The 23463-nt window shown below is 43.7% G+C and overlaps 1 long non-coding RNA gene across 1 annotated transcript in view; it reads left to right on the top strand.

The window, feature by feature from the left end:
- LOC112934603 (uncharacterized) overlaps positions 1 to 22236 on the top strand; it is a 76426-nt gene extending 54190 nt beyond the window's left edge. The window contains exon 4 of the long non-coding RNA XR_012000825.1: positions 20972 to 22236. This is a non-coding gene — a long non-coding RNA (uncharacterized lncRNA). The remainder of the gene's footprint in view (positions 1 to 20971) is intronic.
- The last annotated feature ends 1227 nt before the right edge of the window (positions 22237 to 23463 follow it).

Here is a 23463-nt window from a genome sequence, read left to right as displayed (position 1 = left end):
TCAGCTTTTTTTCTTATTATAAGGATAGGAGTGACATTCAAGCTCTTTACATGTCGGAGCTGAAACCGAAGTCCATACATAGTTAATTTCCTCTCTTGTGCCCTCTAAGTTTTATACTAGTTTGTGTTAGGCTCTAACGCGGATGACTGTAGGGTTGCCTGGGCTCCTGGTTATACCAGTTGTAAAGAAGTTAAGCCCTGTAACTTATGTCAGCACCCGTTTTCAGTCATACACGTTTCTCGGTTGGGATGGAAATCACGTAATCCCCCGTTGCTACGACATCCTTGGGAATAATTAAAGACGCCCCTGACAAGGGCAGTTGTATTTGGCTCCTGCATGGATTCAGTTTTGTTACTGGAAAACCATACATTACTTTTTCCTTTCTCTCCTTTCTCAGTATCTCTTGTCTTTCAGTATTTGTGTTTATTTTTGTTGTTTCTCTCAGAAACTCCTACTAAGGTGACTAGAATATGTTCTGTTGTGAATATTAAGTTCTGTGTGGCCATGTAACCCAACTATCAGAAACAAGATTTGAGAATACTCCTCTCAACATAACTTTCTTAGTCTCTTTGGGTTTCTGTAGCAGAATTTGGTGGTCTGAGTGGAGTTTATTTCTCACATTTCTGGAGGCTGGGAAGTCCAAGATCATGCTGGCAGATTTGTCTGGTAAGAGCCTCCCTCTTGGTGCAAAGAAAGCCTTCTCTCTCTGTCCTCACATGATGGAAGGGGCCAGGGAGCTTTCTGGGGTCTCTTTTATATGGACTCTCTTCATGAAAGGGCTCTAGTCTCATTCATGATGGTTCTGCTCTCATGATCTACTCACCTCCCAGAGGCCCCATCTCTAAATACCACCAAACTGGGGATTAGGTCTCAACAAATGAATTTTGGGGAACACAAACATTCAGTCAATAGCATTCTGCTCCCCCCCTCCATTGATGTCCTCACACATAGAATACATGTAGGGGCCAAGGGGGGGCTCCCAAAATATGCCACTTGGGCATATTATTTTTTTAAATGTTACTTAAGAAACAACTAGTGCAAGGACCTCAGACCCTCCCTCTGTCCCCCTAAAAGCAGGAAACAAATATTCTATGTGAAACATACCCTCCCTATGATAAGAAATAAAAATTTTCTTTTTTAAGAAAAAAACCTGATTTTTATCACCAGGTAGTGACTTTAAGATTTAAAAAAATTTGCAGAAATAAAGCTTGTTACTTTTTACTAATCTGTACTACCTCAGCCCAACTTCTGCTTAGAATTCCTTACTAATTAAAGTTCCCACACTTGTTTCCCTTATCCTGCAAATTCCTTACAAATGTGTTGTCTTTTTGTCTAAAATATGTAACTACCTGCCTTGGTCATTTCTTTAGGTCTCAGTTTTATCAGTGGGCCTCTGTGTGCATCTAATAAAACTTTGGTTTTTTTCTCTTGTTACTCCGTCTCACATAAATTTATTTCTTAGTCCAGCTGGAAGGCCTTGCGGGGAGAGAAGAATTTTTCCTTTCCTACATACACTTATTATGTCGCAACAGCCCCAGAAAGTCTTCACTTTTCCAGCACAGTTCTAAAATCTCAGTTCCAACGTCTCTTCTAAATATCATCTAAGTTAGATACGGATGAGACTCAAGATACCGTTCATCCTGAGGGAAACTCCTCTCCAGCTCTCAACCTGTTATGTCCTTTCCAAAATATAGCAGTGGGACAGGCATAGGACAGATATTTCCTTTCTAAAAGAGAGAACTATGAAAGAAAGAGGCAGCAGGTCCCAACTAGTCCAAACTTCAAGGCAAAATCCATGAGATTGTAGAGTAAGAATAATTAGCAAAAGAATAATCCTCTTTTGCTCGATGTTCAGCCCTCCTGGTCTCCAGGTCCCAATTTCTACACCCACAGGGGCAGGGGTCCCACTTGTGGCCCTACCCCCTCAGCTTTGGGCAGAGGTTATCTGTCCTGTTTAAAGCAAGGTGATGAGCCTCCCTTTTGAAGCCACACAGGCATCCCTGATGATCTCTGACTCACCTTCAGGGTCTTTACTAGTGTGTGCTCACAGCAGAGGAAGTTCTGCTATCCCGTCCTATAGAATCCAAGCCCAGTACTTTTCTTCATTCCGTCCTTTTCTCCCGTCAGTTCAAACTGGCAGTTCTCCTGCCAGGGTGGCTGATTAAGTTTGTGGTTCACAGCTATACTGGTCTCCTGTTAATTGTTCATGGTCACTTGGCCGCATCCTCAGTGCTCTCTTTATACCACGCTTTCTCATTTTTTTTTGCAAAGTGGATAGGCTGAGAATTTTCCAAGTCTTTAATTTCTAGTTTCTTTCGGTTAATAATTCCCTCTTCAAGTCCTTTCTCTCTTCTCACATTTACTACAAGCGGTCAGAAGGAACCAAACTGCACCTTTGCTGAGGAGTTTCTTCAGCTAAATACCCAGTTTCATCGCTCATAAGTTGTACCTCTCACAATACACTAGAATATGAACACAATTCAGCCAAGTTCTTCGTCGCTTCTTAACAAGGATCTCCATTGTCTGACACCATGTTCCTCACTTCTGAGACTTCAGAATGGTCTTCACTTGTCCCTAATTCTCCCAAGATTTTGTTCACCATAATTTAGTTACTCCCTAGGATGGAGGTTTTCTCTACAGTTTTCTTCTTTTTAAGCCTACCTCAAGATCACCATTAATGATCCATTTATGACAATGTACGCTCTCTCTGGAATGCACCTCAAAACTCTTCCAGCCTCTGACCATTATCCAGTTCCAAAGCCACTTCCACATTTGTAGGTTTTTTTTTTTATAGCAGAACCTCCACTTCTTAGTATCAACTTCTGTGACAATTAAGACCCTGTGTAGCCACAGAGCTTAATGATCAGGACCACGATTTGAGAATGCGCGTCTTAACATGACTGACTTATTTGTTCCAGAAAGTGCTTATCTAGGAGGACATGGCTTATAAACTAACTAGTAAGCAACTTCCCTGCTTCAGGAAATTCCTAACTTGTCCGGGAAAATTGATGACTTACGTGGGCAAAGAGCTTGCTTATGTAACAAGAGCTTATTTATGAAGACTTGCTTTAGAACTCCTGTCTCACTGTGTCTGTCAGTCGTGGACTATTATTAATTAATTTGCCTAATCCTAATCAGTTCCTCACTTTGGAAGGCTTGCTGATTTGAACCTAGATCTCAAAATCATATATATCTATATCTTCTGTGTCTGTGTCTATTCTCCTCCGGCCGCCCCCTCCTGAGACCCACTGAGACTCTTATTTTGTTTCTTGTTGAGGTGGGTTTCATCAACTCAACTTCACTTGGTCGGTGAGTTATTCTGATGGCCTTGGATCCTTTGTAGTATTAGAGTTTCTGAGGCTATATTAATTAGACTTCACTGTAATTCTTAAAACATTGGATTCTCCTGAAAGATTAAATCAGATAGAAAAGAGTTCTGGGGGAAGGGTGGTTTCATTGCCTGCTTCTACGTGGCCAGATCCTTATTTTACCAGGTCCCATCATAACAAACCATTAATTCTGACACATTCCTATGAATTAAGAATATTCTTATCTCAACTCTACAGGTGGGGAACTTGGCAGAGAGGCTAATTGACTTGCTCAAGATCACTATGGGAACCAATAGCCTGGCTGAGATATAGTCCGAGCCTCCTGACTCCAGGCCCGTGATCTGTGCACCAGATGTGCTATGCCATCACTCTGCTCTGCTGTCAATAAGCCACTGACCGTGTTTCCTTCTTAGTTGGCAGAAGTCTACCTTACGCACCAGTATCACTTCTCTAGTTCATACCTGAATTGCTTCCATGCCTGGCCAACTTTGCAGTGTTACAATATTTTTAGAGTATGGCAGACGTACCATAAAATAATATATTTTTTAAAATGACATAAGATACGGAGGAGAATTCTTAAAATATGCTGAGTCTTACAATGTATAGCTTTGCAGTAATAGAAAAAAATTCAAATAGGTCTCAAAATTGAGCTTTTTTTATAGGTAACTTCCATGTGGCCAACTATACACTGTACACTCTGAAAGGAAAATGAGGAAACTCATGTTGCTTTGTAGCACCTCGAATAGCTAACAAATCATGTTGTAGTATAAATACAGTGTTCTTTGTGTAGACTCACTTGATTTAGGCAGAACATCCTTGAATTATAATGTTCTATCCATCTCTATCTTGGCAGTGTGTCTTCAAAAATGTCATAAATAGAGATGGTTTGTCTTGCAATGGATCCCGCTTTCTTTTCTTTTATATCCCCTTTTTTCATTTATTGGAATCGTATCTACTATGAAGCTACCATCATGATTTGCTTCTTTGCAGGCCAAACTCGATCAAGTAGACTTGTTATTAAGGTCTATCCAGGGCTTGCTTGTTCCCACTCACTTTGGAAGACATGAAGATGTAATAAACCTCATCGTAAAGAAGTTTCTGAGGCTTTGTGAGGGGTGATTAGAAAGAGCTCTCAGGGAGCCAGAGGTGAGTTTACTTACCTAAAAAGAGAAGAAGAGAAGCTCCTAGGAATCCTGAGCAATGGTTCCCAGGTAACACAATGAGTGGTGCCCTCTTTACCCAGAACTTTTTTTTTTTTTTTAAAGGTTTTATTTATTTATTCATGAGAGACCCAGGGAGAGAGGCAGAGACACAGGCAGAGGGAGAAGCAGGCTCCCTGCTGGAAGCCCGATGTGGGACTCGATCCCAGGACCCCGGGATCACGCCCTGGGCTGAAGGCAGATGCTCAACCGCTGAGCCCCCCAGGCGCCCTACCCAGAATTTAATTAGAACATGAGCATATATGACTTGTTGCAGAATTCCTGGAATTTCAAAGGCCTGACCAGTAATATTTTAAAGGGGTACACCATGTTTTCCCCCTAATCTCTGGTTCAGCATTGTGTGAAAAACTTTGTTTGGAAAAGTTTTTACTATTTGTTTAAGGAAGGCAAATAAAATTCTTGGTCTGTATATATATAAATCAGAGATATATGTGTATATATATATATATATATATGTGAATCAGAGATAATATATATGTATGTATGTGAATCAGAGATAATCTCTGGATGAAGATATTTAGATGGCAGCTGTAGGAATAAGGGATAGGTAAGAAATGGTCTTGAAAATAAACCCATAGAAAAAAAAAAAAAAAGAAAATAAACCCATAGGAACAGTTCCAATATTAGGCAAAAGGAAGAAAGTAAACAAAGTGTCCATGTTGAGCTAAGCACCCATGTGCCTTATAGGGATATAAAGATGATAAAGACACAGTTCCTGCCTCGAATCTAGGTGAATGGGGAATACATTTATATAAACAGGCCACCATAAGAACAGCTAAATGTAGAAACAGGATACCACTAAGCTAAGGAGGACTTTCTAGGGAAAGTAATGTCTGAGCATGCATCTTAATAACTCATCTCTGATATTTCAAATGCGTGTTATTTTGCTAGGGCTGCCATAACGAAGTACAACATCCCAGGTCTTAAATAATAGACATTAATTTTTACATGGTTCTGAAAACTAGAAGCCCGAGATCAAGATGTCTAGGAGGTCTAGGTTTCTCCCAAGGCCTTTTTCCTTGACTTTCAGCTGGTTGCCTACTTGCTGTGTCCTCAAATGATCTTGGTGCTCTCCTGTCCCTAATGTCTCTCTCTGTGTCCAGTTTCCTCTTATAAGGACACTAGTAAGATTGGATTAGGGCCCACCCATATGACCTCATTGAACCTTAATTACCTTTTTAAAGACCCTATCTCCAAATATAGTCGCACTCTGAGTATTGGGGGTTGAGGCATCAACATGTGAATTTTAGGGGAACACAATTCAGTCTAGAACAAAATGTTACAGATCTCAAAGAGGCAGCGTATGCTCTTCCTTTCCATCTTACTTAGCTTTATTTTCTCCTTCTTAAGTGAGAAGTTATGTAGCACAACGACTAAGAGCGCAGGCAGCGGAGGAGCATGGGCACCACTCAAATCCAGGCTTGGCAGTGCCACTTATTCTATGTGTAACCAAAGACAAGTTGCTTGACTTCTCTGTATTGTGGCTTCCTTGCATGTGAAATGAAGATGTTCCTAACTACCCCATTGGGTTGCTGTGAAGTTTAAATGGATGAATAATATAACATACTCAGTAGTGCCTGGCACATAACAAACACTCAGTAAGTATAAAGTATAAAGGATAGCAATCATTTCTGGGTATAAGATTGTACAATATGATAGACATACCAGTGCTCATAAATAAAAAATTATATTCTTCAGAGCCATATCTCATTTTTCATCAAATGTCATAATGAGACAGAAAAATGTATAAGCTTAAGGTGACTATCCCAGCTACAATTTGTGTCACTTACTATTCACATATTCACATGCAGCATACATCTGTTTGATCATCTGTGTTTCTAAAATAATTCTAGTGAGATTTCAGACACCTAATATTGTTATTAATAAAAACTCCATGTGTCTTTTTCATTTGTGTGGGTGATAATTTCATACTTTAGTTTGCTGTGCTAAAATCACCCTTAATCTAGTCTTTGGTATATTTTTGGTTTCTGTGTTAGCCCATGCATTTTTTCTTTATAAAGACATTGCTGTCATTTTCTCCCTCGAATTCACAAACTCTAAATAATAGCAAGTAAGGAAATAAAAGTTTTAAATGATAATTATCATGTGTTGTGCTTTCATAGACAGCACCTGTCACCAATAACAACCAATGAACTGCTTTCGGGCACCAACACACTTACCCAAAGGGATATCTCTGTAGCACTTTGGTTTTTTATTAACTCATATATAGCATTTGCTCTCTTCCTGGCCCTTCTCTAAACGCTTTACATATATTAAATCATTTAGGCTCACAACAGCTCTAGAAAGTGGATGCCATTATCCCCAATTTGTAGGTGAGGAGACTGAGATACAAAGTGAATAGTCAGGCCCAGGTCATCGTGGTCGGATTTTCATTCTGGGAACCTCTTTGCTCTTTGGGTGTAGAGCACACTAATCATTTCCCATCTTTCTGCCCACTCCTTCTTCATATCCTTTATTCGAGCTTCCTCTTGAGATGGGATGGTTCTTGAATATTGGAGTTTCCCAGGGTTCTGTTCTTGAAATGTTTGTTTTCTACCTCTAAAGCCTCTCTCCCTTAGGTCTAGGGCTCATCTACAATCTAAATAGAAATGAATCTTACATCTGTATCTCCAGAGCCACCTTCTCCCTGAGCTGAAGACATTTCCAACCACTTACCGGGCATCTCCGCCTCGGATGCTGAGCACATACAACACTGAACTCCCCATCTGCCTCACTCTCCCCAAGTCGCTGCACTTCCAGTCTCTAAGCCCAACCATGGATTCTCCAGGCTCTTTCTTCTCCCATGGTCTGATCTGGCACCCATTTCTCTTGCTTCTGGCCTCTGGTGGCTCTGTACTCTTGCCCCTGAAGTCTAATCTCACTATTATTGCTCTAGGTTAGCATCTGTGGGTAGGTGCTCATTTTCTATTGTCTTATCATCCATTAATGATTTTCCCTTGCTTCAAGTTACTGTTTGAACAGGGTGCTGGTCGCTTATACCAGCTTTCTCTGCGGTTTGAGATCTTTCAGTCATTACTGTTATTTCACCAATATCCCAGGCCTGAGCTGGAATTTTGTCTCTTGAGCTAGCTTTCTGCCTTCTATTTGCTAGGAAAGAATCCAGTTCCTATTTTATCTCAGTAATATTCTTCTGTAAGGACAAGATGCTTTCAAGATCGAGCCTTTTTTTCAGTTTTAAAAAATAGTTTGTGTGCGTGTGCGTGTGTGTGTGTGTGTGTGTGTGTGTTTCCCTTAGCAATTACCATTGGCATAACTAGCACACAAAGAAATAAAGATCTTTTAAGAGAAACCTGGTGTATTTTTCTGTGGGCTAGTTCCCTGATCTAAAAAAATCTCTTTGGAGAGGTTATTAATTACATTGCACATTATCTCTCACAGGGACTTTGCAAACTTCAAACTTGTCTCTCTCCTTCTGCTCTAATTTATCCTCTGCATAACCTTCCTAAAAATGGAAAAACAAATCTATGGGCCACTGGATTAGGTGGAAATTGTTTCAGAATGGCTCGCAGGGCATTTGACAAAGTTGGCTGAAAATGACCTCTCCACCTCATCTCCCTCTCCTCTCAGTGCGCATCGCAGCAACTGCTGGCCCTCCTGGTACACGCTTGTAGCTCCTTCCTCAACGTCATTTCCTGCTTCCATATCTGAAAACGCACACATTCTATTGAGGTCTGACCCTGACCTGACTCCTGGGCACTCTTAATGCAGCGTCTCTAACCACCTACCATCGTGTTGCCCAGGACAACCCTGCCCCTGCCACGATTCAAGGCCAGGACTCTTGTGTCTCATTTTCATCTGGCTCCTGGGCACGGACACTTTTCTTGCTCAACTCCCAACCTTTTGTTTATAAAAATCAGTGTAGATTCCATGACTTGGTTCTTCACTAAGTTTTCGATCAGGTTCCACTTCCGATTTTGTCCCTAAGCTTTGCCAGGCAACTGCCCCCCAGGATGAAGCTTTAACCCCAGATTCAGTCAGCTTTCAGGAGACTCCTATAAGTCCGATGTCCCTCAAAAGAGAGACCATACAGTCTGTTAAAAATCTTCCCATTCTTCTCAGGCCGCATTGGTCATTCTGTATTCGTACCTCTCTTGTAGTCATAGCTCCTGGAATACTTCAGGCCACATTGTCTGTCGGGTGGGAGGAGTGAACCTGGCACTTCGATTGGGCCCTCTGTCGGATGCCATCAGTGTCGCTCCCAGAGTCCCTCGTATCCCTTTTATGACTCATGTGTATTCTTCCCCTGATGTCGTCGTGTCTTCACTTCCCTCGGCCTGAAATTCTTCTCTGGAGGACTGCCCTCAGACTATGGGGCTGCTTCTCCCAGAAGCCCGGACAGCTGGAGGTGCGTGGGAATTAGAACTCTCGAGGGGGCTCTTAGCCAAAGACTGAAGAGACAGGAGCACTCTCCACCCTGAGACGTGGGCTGAAGCCTCTTCTGTGGGACGTTGCCTGAACTCTTACTCGAGTTTTTCTCTTCCATGCACTGCTTGCCCTTCTGCCTTATTGGTTTCTCCCAGGAACACTTCCCCAGTCATTCACTTGTGCAGGACTCCTTGCCTCAGGATGGACTTCTGGGGATCTTGGCCTAAGACGTCACTTAATCTCCCTTTCAAGTCTGTTTGGTTTGATTACAAAAAACATTTATCTAATTTAATTCTTTTTTTTTTTTTTTAAGATTTGTATTTATTCATGAGGGACACACAGAGAGAGGCAGAAATACAGGCAGAGGGAGAAGCAGGATCCATTCAGGGAGCCGGACGAGGGGCTTGATCTCGGGCTTTTGGCATCACAGCCTGAGCCAAAAGCAGGCCCTCAGCCACTGATCCACCCAGGCGTCCCTATCTGATTGAATTCTGAGTAAACCTTGAAACTTCAGATTTAATCCCAGCCAATTCAAAATTTCTGCCATCGGAGCCCTTCTCCCTTCTCTTCAAGTTCTGGTTGAGTAGTCCTGGTGGTGGTGATGTTTTTGCAATGTCATGAGGGATCATGCCCATCTGCTCCCAGTTGTCAGAATCTGTCAGGGTGACATACTGTCTTACTACCTATTTTAGGTATCTGTTTCCATGTTTGTTCTCATTACTATGATTACAGCTTAACAATATCTAGGTTCCTATATTTTTGCTTTTTTTCATTTTCAGCACTTAGAACACAGACGCTAACTGTTGAGTGAAAAAAATAACAATACCACACCTTTGTAGGCAGGCATTATCATCTTAGCTTGACAGAGGATGTAAATAGGGCTTAGAGACATTACATAACTGAGGCCATGGAAGAGAACTGATTTATAGCAGAACCAGAATTCGGGTGTTCTGATTCAGTATAAATATCTGCTCCACCCAATCTTGCCTTCCTCCATGTCCCACTAGAGGTCTCATGTCTGTGCCAATATGCCTGGTGCTCAGGGGAAGGTCCTGGTTCTGCTGGTCTCAGCCATCAGGAAAACAAGTCACAAACATCTGCCTGTAGGCCTGTCAGAGAAGAGTCATTCCAAAGCCTCTGCCATTTCTAGACCTGGAAACCGGAATGTTCCTCCCAACTGGGCTTCCTCCTTGAGTATGAACATTCACTAACACCTTTCTTTCCTTCATAGAGAAACTCTCCACGATCTTGGGGATTTCCTTGGAAACCCACCGGTCATAAGATCAAGCAACAATTTTGATATAATTTTTATCCATTTGACAAGCCTTCTTTGGGGGCACGGTGGGGGAGAGGTCCTGCCTTGCTGGAGAGGAAGTGTTGGGTCTTTGAGGAAGGTGCATGTGTGTAGCTTAAATCAGAAAGAAAACTGAGTAATAATGGGCACAGCCCATGATGGCAATGAGAGGAATGTACTCTAGGAACATCTGCTGTCAGGACGATGCTCTTACTTGATTGAATCACAGTGGATGAGAAACCTGGGCACTGCATTGTTTCTCCATCTCATCGATTCTCTTAGGAGTGCAAAGACTTAGATCCGGTTGTATTTGTAGAATTTAAAAGGCATCTCTGATACCTTCAGAGGAGCAGAGGTGCATGACCTTTAGCTCCTGTGCTCGTGTGGGGGGCGCAGGGCCCTCCCGCGGTGGCATGCTGCCGTGCTGAGCTCTGTGGGTGCAGGGTAGTGCCGTGCTGCTCCTACCTGCTGCCTGGGGGTGGGTGCGGGGAACCATGTACTCTGGAAGACGCGATTTAGTTAATATGCCACGCTCTGCCTCTCAGGCACTTGGGGGCACGTCTTTTGTTATTCTGCTTATTTCTCCTGACAAGGGCATGATTTGGCAGTTTGTTAGGGAACAACATTACCATTTAGTGGAAGAGCACTTTCCGTTTTAAAACTTTTAACTTGAATTAATGTCATGTAGAGTATATTTGTTTTAACCTATTGACTCTTAGCACTTAAACACCTTAGGCAAGATCCATCTATATGTACAGAACCTGAAATCATTTGCAATTTGGTAATGTGTCTCGCTGTAGCATTTTTGAATGTGATTATGAATTAAATACAGTAGTATCGTCTTATATTCCATTTTGGGATCTTAAAGTTGACATTTACTTTTGCAAATAAATTCCATGCAAAAACTGGCATAGTACTCTCTCCAGCTTGCACATTTATGGTATTTTAATCTTTTCATTTAAAACCCTGAATAGTAATTTGGGGACTTTTTAAAAAAAATTTCTTGAGATATATTGGGAATGAAGAGATGCCTATATTAGGAGGTAGATTAAAAAGCTAAATAATAATTGGTATGTTTAGGAGTGCCTGCAAATAAAATTTCAAACTTAATGAAATTTGACCTCAGTTAAAGCTTCTTACTGTGCGCCATCCTCACGATGGCCTTTTGCCTTTCCTGTCTTGCACGTGTCTTCTGTGTCTCTAGGAGTGTGGATCTCTTTGGCATCATCAAAAGCCATGATGACTCTTCCTTCTGAAATGATTGAGGACACTTTCTTGCTGCAGCCCAGGAGGGGCTGAGAGTGAGGATGTCCCTGAGTTCTCCAATTCTAGCTCAGCTCTGTCACTCCTGAGAGCTTCCGGCTATTGGCAAACCCTCCAAAAAACATTAAATTTACTTTGATGCAATGTAGTTTAAGCTCATATTGAAGGAAAAAATTGTTGCTTGATTAGCATGTCTCTGGCCTTGTCTTTTTCTAAAAAAATGTTATTTATTTATTTATGAGAGAAAGACAGAGATAACAACTGAGATAGTGAGAGAGAGCATGAGCATGGAGGGGAGGGAGAAGCGGCCTCCGCTGAGCAGGGGGCTGGATGCCGAGCTCCATCCCAGGACCCTGGGATCATGACCTGAGCCTAAGGCAGACGCTTAACTAACTGAGCCACCCAGGTACCCTTGGCTTTGTCTTTTCAGAAATAATAGATATCTGTGATTTTCCTGATGTTCCAATAATTGCTTTCCTGCTCCATAATCCGATAGTAAACACTTTAGTTTTTATAGGCTATTCTCTATGTTGCTTGGGAAATGACTTTGGAAACCAGGTTCAGAATTCCAGATTCAGGGACCAGTCTTGATTCATGCATGTAATAAATGTAACTGAGTGCCTGCCGTGGGACAAGAATCTCTTTAGGCACAGAGGAAACGGTGATGAACAAGGCAGACCAAGCTCAGACTTTGCTGAAGTGTATATTCTGTTGGTGGGAAGACAGACAAAAAAAAAAAAAAACGTTCGCAAGGAAAGACGAAAAATATCAGGTTAAGTGTTATGTGCAGTGTTAAAATGGCATGGTGTGATAGGGTGTGATTGGAGCTACTTTAGATGATCCTGGAGGCTTCGTCAAAGAGACAATATTTAAATGCTTGCTGAATAACAAACAGCCATGAGCAGTGTATAGTTTAGGAGGACAAGACTCCTGGCAGGGCCAAGTCCCTAAGGGCTAGAAGGAATATGTGCTGTTAGACTAGAGGACCTATGGCAGCCAGGATAGCTGAAGAACAGTTCTGGGTGAGAGGAAGAAGGGAAGGAGCTGATATGAGAGAGGTAGGCAGAGGCCACGTCATCTAAGGCTTTGGTAAGGCGTGTTAAGGCGCTTGGATTTTATTGTAAATCCATGGGAAGTCATCAGAGCTTTTTTTACAGGGTGGTGCTATTTTCAATCGATTACTTTGGCTGCTATATGGAAGGTCAAATGATACTAAAAACTCACAAGAAGGAGACAGAGGAAGAGGGCTGGCTAATTAGCAGATGTTCTTTTTTTTAATATAAATTTATTTTTATTGGTGTTCAATTTGCCAACATATAGCATAACACCTACTGCTCATCCCGTCAAGTGCCCCCCTCACTGCCCATCACCCAGTCACCCCCACCCCCCGCCCACCTCCCCTTCCACCACCCCTAGTTTGTTTCCCAGAGTTAGGAGTCTCTCATGTTCTGTCTCCTTTCTGATATTTCCCACTCATTTTTTCTCCTTTCCCTTTGTTCCCTTTCACTATTTTTTATATTCCCCAAATGAATGAGACCATACAATGTTTGTCCTTCTCCGATTGACTTACTTCACTCAGCATAATACCCTCCAGGTCCATCCACGTCGAAGCAAATGGTGGGTATTTGTCATTTCTAATGGCTGAGGAATATTCCATTGTATACATAGACCACATCTTCTTTATCCATCATCTTTCGATGGACACCGAGGCTCCTTCCACAGTTTGGCTATTGTGGACATTGCTGCTAGAAACATCGGGGTGCAGGTGTCCCGGCGTTTCATTGCATCTGAATCTTTGGGGTAAATCCCCAGCAGTGCAATTGCTGGGTCGTAGGGCAGGTCTATTTTTAACTCTTTGAGGAATAACTTTATGGTCAACTAATATTCGATAAAGGAGGAAAGACCATCCACTGGAAAAAAGTCTCTTCGATAAATGGTGCTGGGAAAATTGGACATCCACATGCAGAAGAATGAAACTAGAACATTCTCTTGCACCAGACACAAAGATAAACTCAAATGGATGAAAGATCTAAATGTGAGACAAGAATCCATCAAAATCCTAGAGGAGAACACAGGCAACACCCTTTTTGAACTCGGCCACAGTAACTTCTTGCAAGATACATCCACGAAGGCAAGAGAAACCAAAGCAAAAATGAACTATTGGGACTTCATCAAGATAAGAAGCTCCTGCACAGGAAAATAAACAATCAATAAAACTCAAAGACAACCTACAGAATGGGAGAAGATATTTGCAAATGACCTATCAGATAAAGGGCTAATATCCAAGATCTATAAAGAACTTATTAAACTCAACAGCAAAGAAACAAACAATCAAATCATGAAATGGGCAAAAGACATGAACAGAAATCTCGCAGATCTTCTCCCTTGGGGGTCTTCCTTTTCCTCTTTTTCTTATGAGTTCGTAGGCGAAGTGACTTTTTGTACCCTCTCGTGCTTCCTGAAGCTTTACTTGAAATCTTGCTTTAGAGATACCGCTTGGTTCCCAGCATCAATAGATTTAACAAATACCTAAGTATCATATCCTTTATACCAACTAGGGGAACCATGAAGGCAAAACATTTTAGGATGGGGGAATACTGGATATGGCCAGGTGACCGTGTTTACTAGATATAAGAAATTGGAGCTGCTGTGGGGTTGTGACATCGCTGAGTCCTGGAAGAAAACAGGTAATGAGAAGTTTAACTGGAGCTATCTGGATGCCAAAATTTTGTGGCTTAAGTAAGAAATTCTAAATAACTCCCCTGTTGGCCATCTGATTGAAGTTACTCACAAGGCTGGTGATGAGGATCGTAAAACTATTGTTTGTCATGTTTTGAGTTCACATTTCAGTTTTCTCTTTTTTTCTTTCTTTCTTTTCTTTCTTTCTTTCTTTCTTTTCTTTCTTCTTTTTTCTTTCTTTTTTCTTTTCTTTCTTTCTTTTTTTCTTTCTTTCTTTTTCTTTCTTTCTTTCTTTCTTTCTTTCTTTCTTTCTTTCTTTCTTTCTTTCTTTCTTTCTTTTCTTCTTTCTCTCCTCCTCCCCCTCCTCCTTCACCTCCTCCTCCTCCCCCTCCTCTCCTCCCCCTCCTCTCCTCCCCCTCCTCCTCCTCTTCCTCCTTCTTTCTTTATAGTTCTTCCTCTGTGTCAGTGACTATGCCAGACTGAGATACTGCTGAGAACAAGGTCCTCAGGGTCCCAGGCCTTACGCAACTTGCAGTCTAGAAGGCAAAAGCGTTTAGACACTTCACTGACTGTGAGTATGGGTAGTACTTACCAAGTCAAACATCAGTTCTAAATCTTTTCCTGCTTTTGAAAAATTACTGATACCTTAGGCCCTAAAGCTGACTAGGCTTTCTGGGTAAGGCCATGAGCATAGCAGTTTTGAAAACTCTCCAGATGGTTCTACTGTGCCTACAGGACTGAGAATCATTGTCCCGTATCAGGGTTTCTCAGTCTCTGCGCTATTAATTTTTTTTAATTTTTATTTATTTATGATAGTCACACAGAGAGAGAGAGAGAGGCAGAGACACAGGCAGAGGGAGAAGCAGGCTCCATGCACCAGGAGCCCGATGTGGGACTCGATCCCGGATCTCCAGGATCGCGCCCTGGGCCAAAGGCAGGCGCCAAACCGCTGCGCCACCCAGGGATCCCCACTCTCTGTGCTATTGACATCCGGGGTGATTTGTTGTAGGGCTGCTGCCCTGTCCATGGTAGGGGATTCAGCAGTGTCCCTGGCCTCTAGGTGCTAATAGCACTTCCTGTAAGTTTTATTTATTTTATTTATTTATTTTTTCCTGTAAGTTTTAATAAACAAAAATGTCTCCCCACACTGCCAAATGTCCTGAGTGGGGGGCAGAGTCCTTCTTTATACCCCCTGTTGAGAGCCACTGTTCACAGGCAGCAGGTCCTGGCTACTTCTTTGACCTACTCTCTGCCTTGGCGAGTCTGCTCCAGCAGTGCCAGTTCCTGCATGTTCCTCAGACCCCATGCTCCTGTTCCTGGCCTTTTATGGCTTCCTCCAAACAACCACTTGAACTCCCGTGCTGTTTTTCAAGTCTGCTCAGTGCCCCCTCCTCAGGAAGATCTTCCCTTACTATCCTATCTCAAGTAGACATTTCCCCATCTCTTTGTCCTCTTACCCTGCTTTAGTTTGCTTCACAGAACTGATTTCTCCTTGACATTTTATTAGAAAACTTTTTTCGCCTACCCCTCCCCTTAGCCGGTAAATTCCACAAGGGCTGTTTAAGTGTCTGATGCATAATAAGTGTACAGTGTTTGCTGAACTAATGAATGAATACGCGTTATAAAATGAGAAATGTGAGGTATTAAGGAGAGTTGTGGTCTTTGGAAAGCAATCCCAAATTCTTTGTTTCATCATCCCCTAAAATGATTAATTTTGTTTTTGAACTCTTATATGGAGTGAAAGTTGCTTTCAAGTGAAGGTCATATGTGCACACATACCCACACATATCCACATGCACACAGGTGTTTGACCACTGACAAGCAAATTAATGTGTTAAAATTTTACTCATTAAGAGGAAGCGATTACGTTGCAAAACCTTAGCACTTTCTTTTTGACATTATTTCCATTTGCGATCGTTGCATCTCTTGTCTTACTGATTTATCTTTACCAGTACAAAATGTTCATTTATCTCCAGATTCTGTAATTGAACGAAGCTGTAAGCTCAAAGCCTGAGTTTTGGTCAAAATACTGCATTATGTACCTGCAGTGACCATTTGTAACAAAACGTAGCCAATACTGGTAGAGAAACGCCTACGTTTTAAAGGATAGGATCTTCCATGGGATAAGGAGGGTTTTGCCCCGTAAACTTTCAGAAAAAGCTTGACAATATGTTGGAGGTAAAATAGTATTTCACGCTTCAGACTATGATCTAAAGATATTACGGGAAGCAGGCGGGGATGGATGTAGCCTGGTGCCTGTTTTAGAAGCCCACTTTCCCACCCATCAGCCGTTAAGCCAGACCTGACTTCCAGCGTGGGTTAGGACCTGGCTAACCTTTGTAGGAACCCTTTATTCCTGCCATTGTCATGAACAGAGAATTCCCAAGAGAATCAAATGCAGTAAACTCTAGAAGGGGGAGTATGAGGTTGGAAATGTGAGCATGGGCTTGTCTGGAGCCAACAAACTGCAGTAATGGGTCCTGGGTAATTGGGAGCACACTTGCTTGGGTCTTAGGAGCCAGGAGCCACCGACAGAGTAAAGTAGGAGGGTTCACTAATGTGTACTGCTGGCCTTTTATTAGCCAAGGACTTTACACACATTATGCTATTGAATCTTTACAATTGTTGTTGACCCTATTTTGCAGGAAAAAAAATCATAGTTCAGAGAGGTGAAATAACTTGCTAATGTTTCAGAATTTAAACATCATGAAGGTCGGATTTGAATTCTGTTCTAAAAGGGCTAAAATTCATGCTCTTACTGCTATTACCATATTGCCTAGAAGAGAAAAAGTTGATACAAACTTTGATAACCTTGCAGTTTTGCGTTATTAATGCTTGCCTAACACTACATACTTTCATTAGGCTGAATGTAAGGAGTTAGAAGAGAATATAATGTAAAATAGGATGCATTTTTTTTTTTTATTTGACAAGAACAGCCTCCCCTTTAGAGCTCTGGAGGTCACTGGGATAGGAATGTGTAAATTTTCTTGAGAGCCTAAGGTTACTTTTGGGGAGAGAAAACATTCCAAATCCCCAAACCGGCTTTCAGAGCCAGATTCAAGTGGATGTGCAAGAGTCTTTATTTACCCTGATAAAATAAATTTCTGGTGTTTATGAACCAGCTGGTCTGTTGTATGCTATTTTAGTAGCCCAAATAGACTATGACAGAGTTCAAGAGAAGATATGGATGGGAATGTAAGGTGTTTCCCTACATTTAGGTTACAGAATTTTTTTTTTAAAGATTTATTTATTTATTCATTCAGAGAGAGTGAGAGAGAGGCAGAGACACAGGCAGAGGGAGAAGCAGGCTCCATGCAGGAAGCCCGATGTGGGACTTGATCCTGGGTCTTCAGGATCACACCCCGGGCTGCAGGCGGCGCTAAACCGCTGAGCCACCAGGGCTACCCTAGGTTACAGAATTTTAAATGATAAATTCAGCAATCAGAAAATGAATGATTAGTCACATTTTCCTCAATACCCTGGATAAGATCTGCCTTTGGGGCTATTATCAATGAGACATGGCAACAACCTTTGAAACAGCCATCGGAAGCCAATATTCACGGGTGGCACAATGAATGATTGTGCTATTATATAAATAATGATGCAACCAGCATTAAACAAATGGTATTAAAGAACCTCAGAGGCAAGAAGATCTATCATGTTTCCATACAACAGGTTTCAAAGAGCCATCGCATTGTGAGTAATAACGGCACTGCTACATTTTTCTCTTTGCAAGGGATACGAAATTAAGCAGAAATCGAGGATTTGATGATAAAGAACACAAACAGCTGGTTTCAGGATCTGAACAAAAAGGGATGGTGGTCGGACACTATAATGAACCTTCCCAGGCACTGATTAAAAAATAAAATATATAAATATTTCTTCTCTACTCACTATTCTGGATCTTTATTCAGATACCTCACCATAGCTTACGTGGGCTTGTGAATTTTTAAATACATTTTAAAGTCAAATCGTTTATATTGTCTATAATCTTTTCCCCCCTTGGAGATCCTGCGTGACCTAGGTCTTCCCTGACGTTAGCAGAGGAGAGTAAAGCCATGGCAGGATGTCTCCCTTGTAAGGACCCTAAATGTTGCCTTCAAGTCGTGAAGCAAGTGCCTCTGGAGGAAATTAATATGTGTATCTCATTGGCAGGCAGAAGAAGTTGTCCAAAAAAGCGGAAACTCCCCAGAACATTAATCAAGGAAAAATGAACAGAGAACATTTTGTGCCAGTAAGAAAGTGTAGCATCAGCATGAGCATGAGATACCTCCAAGTGCTAAGCTTTCATACCAGGGAGGGCCACCGTACAATAATACGCCCAGCTCTTGATTACTTTTCCTAATGAGAGTGAAGCACAGCATGGAAAAGTGACAACTTGAGATAATTCAAAGTGTCACATTAGCTTTGAGTTTCAATCTCTCCTATAACCAGTCTTCATAAAAAACTGCTAATGAGTAGTAAATTGGACTGATTTGAGTTTTAGTTCAATTTGCTTCTTGTGCTAATCTTTTGAGAGAGGGTGTAAGACAGCGAGACGTCAGAGATGGCACTAGGGTCATGTGAGCCAAAGCCAAGTGACCTGGGCTCGAGGGTCCGTTCTGCAGTCAACAAGCTGTGTGGCTCTGGGCAAGGAAGGTGAGGACATCAGCTGTTCGTGAACATCGGTCAGGTGCCACGCACCGTGCTGGATCCGGAGGAGAGTGATGAGGGCGCAGCTGGGGTCCCCAGGCGCTCACAGCCCCCTGGCGGAGACTGACGCGTGAAAGGGGGAGTGGAGCCCCTTCCGAGGCATCTTACAGGGTTATGAGCAATGGGCCCTGGGAATTCGGACTACAGTGTGATCAACAAGGAGAAGATCCACGAGGACACATGATAGTCATTTCCAATATCCCTAAAATACTGTTTCAGCAGATAATAGATACGGAGTCATTAAAAAGTTCACACTCCTTTTTGTCCGCTAAAGTGTTGGAGGTCAGTGCTTGTTTCACAGACGGCGCGCGCCGATTGGGACGAGCCGCGGTTCCAGTACTCGGTGGCCACCAGCGGCTCGTGGCCTGAACCGTGCAGTGGTAAGTCTGCATTTATGTCCAAGAAGACTATTTATGTCCAAAGCGTCGGTGCACCATTCAGGGAGGGATTTCTAGCCTAACCTAAGGACCCGGGAAAAAGACCCATGGGATTTAAGTCTCTACGACAGTGGTTTTAATATACGAGTTCACCCACGGACACTGACCGGGCACGTAAGAATCTTGTAGGAAAATTATATATATATAAAAAAGGATTCCTAGATCTCTGAGACTCTGAATCCTGAGGCCCGGGCTCAGCCTAGGAATCCGGATTCTCTAAGAGAGCTCTGACCATCACCAAGCGGGTGGCGGGCCGGGAGGTCCGGGCCACAGGCCCAGGAGGCGCCTGCCACAGTGGACCAGGTCGTGGGACTTTAGGTGGCACCAGCAGGAGGATCTTCCCTGGGGAGCCAGCCGGAGAGTAAATAAATGCCTCTTTGGAAGCGCCCTCCCTTCGGTGTGGGCCGGCTGTGGGGTCGGGGCCGCCAGGCCTTCTCTGCAGCCGCCCCACTGGCTCGGCCGCGGTCGTGGGCGCGGGGCTCCAGGAGCTGTGCCGGCTCACTCTCCTCCTCTCGTTTACACTTATTTTTTCATTGTTTTTAGCTGTTCGTCCGATGTCTTTCAAACGAGCTGTCTGAAAGCTGCCCATGCGGTCCTTGTGGGGGACGTTAAAAGCCTTTCACGGGCTCCCCTCCGCATCTACTGAAGCGGGCAGCGGGGTCGGGGCCTCGCACCTGCTGCCCCGCAGCCTCGGGTGGGTGTCAGGTCCCTGCCGTGCCCCGGGGCGTCAGCAGCTCGCAGAGGCGGCCTTGGCACCTCGGGGTCCCCGCCTGCCGCTTGTTCCTGTCCCATCACCCGGCTTGTGATCTCAGCTGGCCTCCTGGCTTTATTTCTTTTCTTTGTTATTATTATTGCGAATGAGGGGGAGGGCAGGAGGGGGGGAGGGGGGGAGGGTGGGAGCAGGCCCACCCGGCCTGGACCCCTGTGCCTGGCTGCCCCTCAGTGGGCCCTGGAGCGGGCAGAGGCAGTGGGTCTAACGTGCCTGACCATCCCCCCATTTCTAGATGGGTTCCCCTGTGCCTGACCCACCTGGGTCACCAGCAGCTCCGGGCCGCACTGGACACCCGCACCACCCTGGGCACGGGTCCCCGGCCTCACCTGTGCCCCGAGGCACAGGCCCTCACCTGTGCCACCTGAGGCCCCGAGGCCTCACCTGTGCCCTGAATCCCGGACAGGTGCCAAGGCTGCAGAGGCGGCTGGATCCCCGGGCCTCGGGGCGCGGGGGGCTGATTCCGGATCTGCGGGGGCCCCGGGGACTGGGCCCAGCCTGCTGCCAGCCTGGGGAGGCCGTGAGCCCCTTCACCGCACCGCGAGGGTGCCCTCTGTGCCCAGGCAGGTGAGGACATGATGGAACGTCCTGGCCGGGCCTTCAGGGTGTCGTGTCCTACTCTGTGCTGTCCCCGGGGCCCTCGGGCCCATGAGGGTGTCCTCATTCACGGACACTTGGTCCAGTTGCCGTTGGTGGCAGAGGCCGAGCTTTGGATCTTGCTGATGCCACTCACTGTTCACGCTCTTCCAACAATAGCATTTGAACTTCTGAACAAACTTACTAGTCTTTTTTTTTTTTTTTTCATTAAGAATGAAACCTTAATGGCAGAAAAATAGTTGGATGCGGTGGCTATTCCGGGTAAAAAGTTGCTTCCTTTATGCTCTTTTATATCTCACCCACAGCCGGCGGAGTGAGGACGTCGTCTGTCTGTCTGCTGGAAAGGAGTCCTCAGAACTCCTGAGGAAGGTTGGAGTAACTGCCGGCACGAAAAGCGCGCTGGGCATCTACACCCGCCGCGATCTCATGGCTCGACCAAAGTCACTCTCCGAGAGCCCCTAGTGCTACATAAAGGGTTGATGTTGCACTAAACCTGACCCGCTTTTTGACTGTGAGACGTGGACATCCCTCTTCTTCGTTCGGCCCAGTTGCCCCCCAAGTGATGGATATATTCTGAACATGACGACGAGGGGCAGATGACAATCATGACTGGGGCTTCTCCTTTCTCCCTTTGGCTCATCGACTGTTGGAGCATCTCACAGGGGTGGCAGCTCCTGCCTTCCCTACCTACTGTCACTCCCCATATGCCCCTTTCTTGTCGATCAGCTCTACTGAATTTTCAGCCCGGTTCTGACTGGGTCGTCCAATACAAACAACCTCAGGCTTACTGAAAAGTAGGATCTAGGATTAATCATCGTCTTGGTCCATTTGAGAAGGTTCAGGGATTTGAACTCCAGGGCCTCTCAACTTCAGCGTTTGGTATTGGGAAAGAGAAGTCTGCATACGAGTGAGCCCAGTTTAAGCTCTTGACAAAGAGGGAGGCTTAGTAAGGGAACTCTTTCTTGAAGAATGACCAGGGACAGAAGCTGGAGAGGGGCCTTTCAAGGAATTGAATCTTAATCCTTATGTGCTTGTTTCTTTTAAGCTAACACAATTCTTTCCAGGACCATGTAGACAAATTTTCATTTAATGACTAAAATCAAAGTAACCATCATAATTGCCTCTGAGAGAAAAAAAAGTTTTCCTCAGGTAATGGGTGTTATCATGTGAAAACCTTTCCCTATGTGTTCTTCTTCTTCAATACAGTGGCTTCTGCGACTATAGACTTTTAGCTTGAAGATCCTTTTTTTTTTTAATTTTTTTTATTGGAATTCAATTTGCCAACATATAGCATAACATCCAGTGCTCATCCCGCCAAGTGCCCCCCTCATTGCCCATCACCCAGTCACCCCAACCCCCCACCCACTTCCCCTTCCAGCACTCCTTGTTCATTTCCCAGAGTTTGAAGATCCTTTGGAAAGAGAATAGAAAGGTACATTATGATATAGAGGAGGTGTCTGCAAGACAGGAATGAGGAGAAAAAATAAAGGCCCTTTAGTTCTCTGAGGAAAGTGATAGATGGAAGATAAGAGAGAACAGATCAGATATTAATCATTTCTACCCATGTACCCCACCGGCCTCGCCCAGGTCATCCTTGAAAGGTAGGGGCCAGGTGTGTAAACATAAAATGTAGAATTTGTGGAAGAAATGGAAATAAGAGCTTGTGCCCCACTTCCTCTTTGAGTTTCTAGAAATAAACCATCTAACAGGATCATCAGCATTAGCACGGTGTTGGCATGGGTGCCGGGCTCAGGAGAACGGTTGTGTGCTTCATTTAGGTAGAGGGAAATCTGGCTACAGAAGTTTCCCTGAGCTCCCATAAAGAAAGGATGCAGAATGTCCGTGTATAATCAGAGGAGATGACATGGAGACAGCTAAGAGGAGAGAGCCAGAAGGCCTACTTTGGGTCGAGGCCACATGGAGAGTGTAGCTTGAGATTTTAGATAATCCGAACTATGAATGGAAGCCAGAATAGGCCAAGACATCAGAGTGGGCCTGGAGATTTCCCAGTCATGCCAACAAAATAGCCAACTTTCACCAGCCATAAATTTCAGTAGCACCTACTAGAGGGATGTAAATAATGGTAAGGGGCAATGAACATTTTTAAGGAAGCCAACAAGATTCTGGAGGAAAGAACAAGGGACAGCTCTCTGATTTAGGGATCCTTCTTCCCTGTGCCATTAGGACATTTACGATTTTGAGATATTATTTATATCCACAGGAGATGTTGGCTTGGAGAAAGAAAGATGGAAGAAACCTTGAAAGATTTTGCAAGTACCCCAAGAGCTCACATTAATCTGGTCATTTAATGTGAACGTGATTGAGTTATTTGACTTGATAAGTTTAAATTTTCCCACCATCCAGTAAAATTGGGAACTTGAGAGCAAGATAAGGTCAGTCATAGAAAATAAAGAACTCATATTTTTCACGTAACTGGGTTTATAATATGTTAATTACTAGCCCCTATAATGAAATTAAATCATAAGCTCGTAATGCGTGAGATGTGACAGGGTGCCTCTCCTCCAAGGTCCTTCTCCATCAAATCCCACTTATCACTGGGTCTCGAAATATGTGCTTTGATTATGTGATTTGGAGAGAGCGCCCTAATTCTGGGGTTCTCAACTTTAGTTTCAAGACTCAGTTTTACAATTTTTCTCAGGTGTAAAATGTCTAAATTTTAGTGCCTAGAACACATATCAGGGCTGAAATGGTAGAGAGTCTGCGTTTAGTGGCAGGAACAACCACGGATAGAAACCTATGCAGGGCAAAGAGCATGAGCTGCAAATGTGCTGTGTGA

The sequence above is a fragment of the Vulpes vulpes genome, chromosome 3 (genome assembly GCF_048418805.1).
Source record: "Vulpes vulpes isolate BD-2025 chromosome 3, VulVul3, whole genome shotgun sequence".
Taxonomy (NCBI): Eukaryota; Metazoa; Chordata; class Mammalia; order Carnivora; family Canidae; genus Vulpes; species Vulpes vulpes.
The sequence above is the reverse complement of the archived record's forward strand: the minus strand, read 5'-3'. Positions and strand labels throughout refer to the sequence as shown.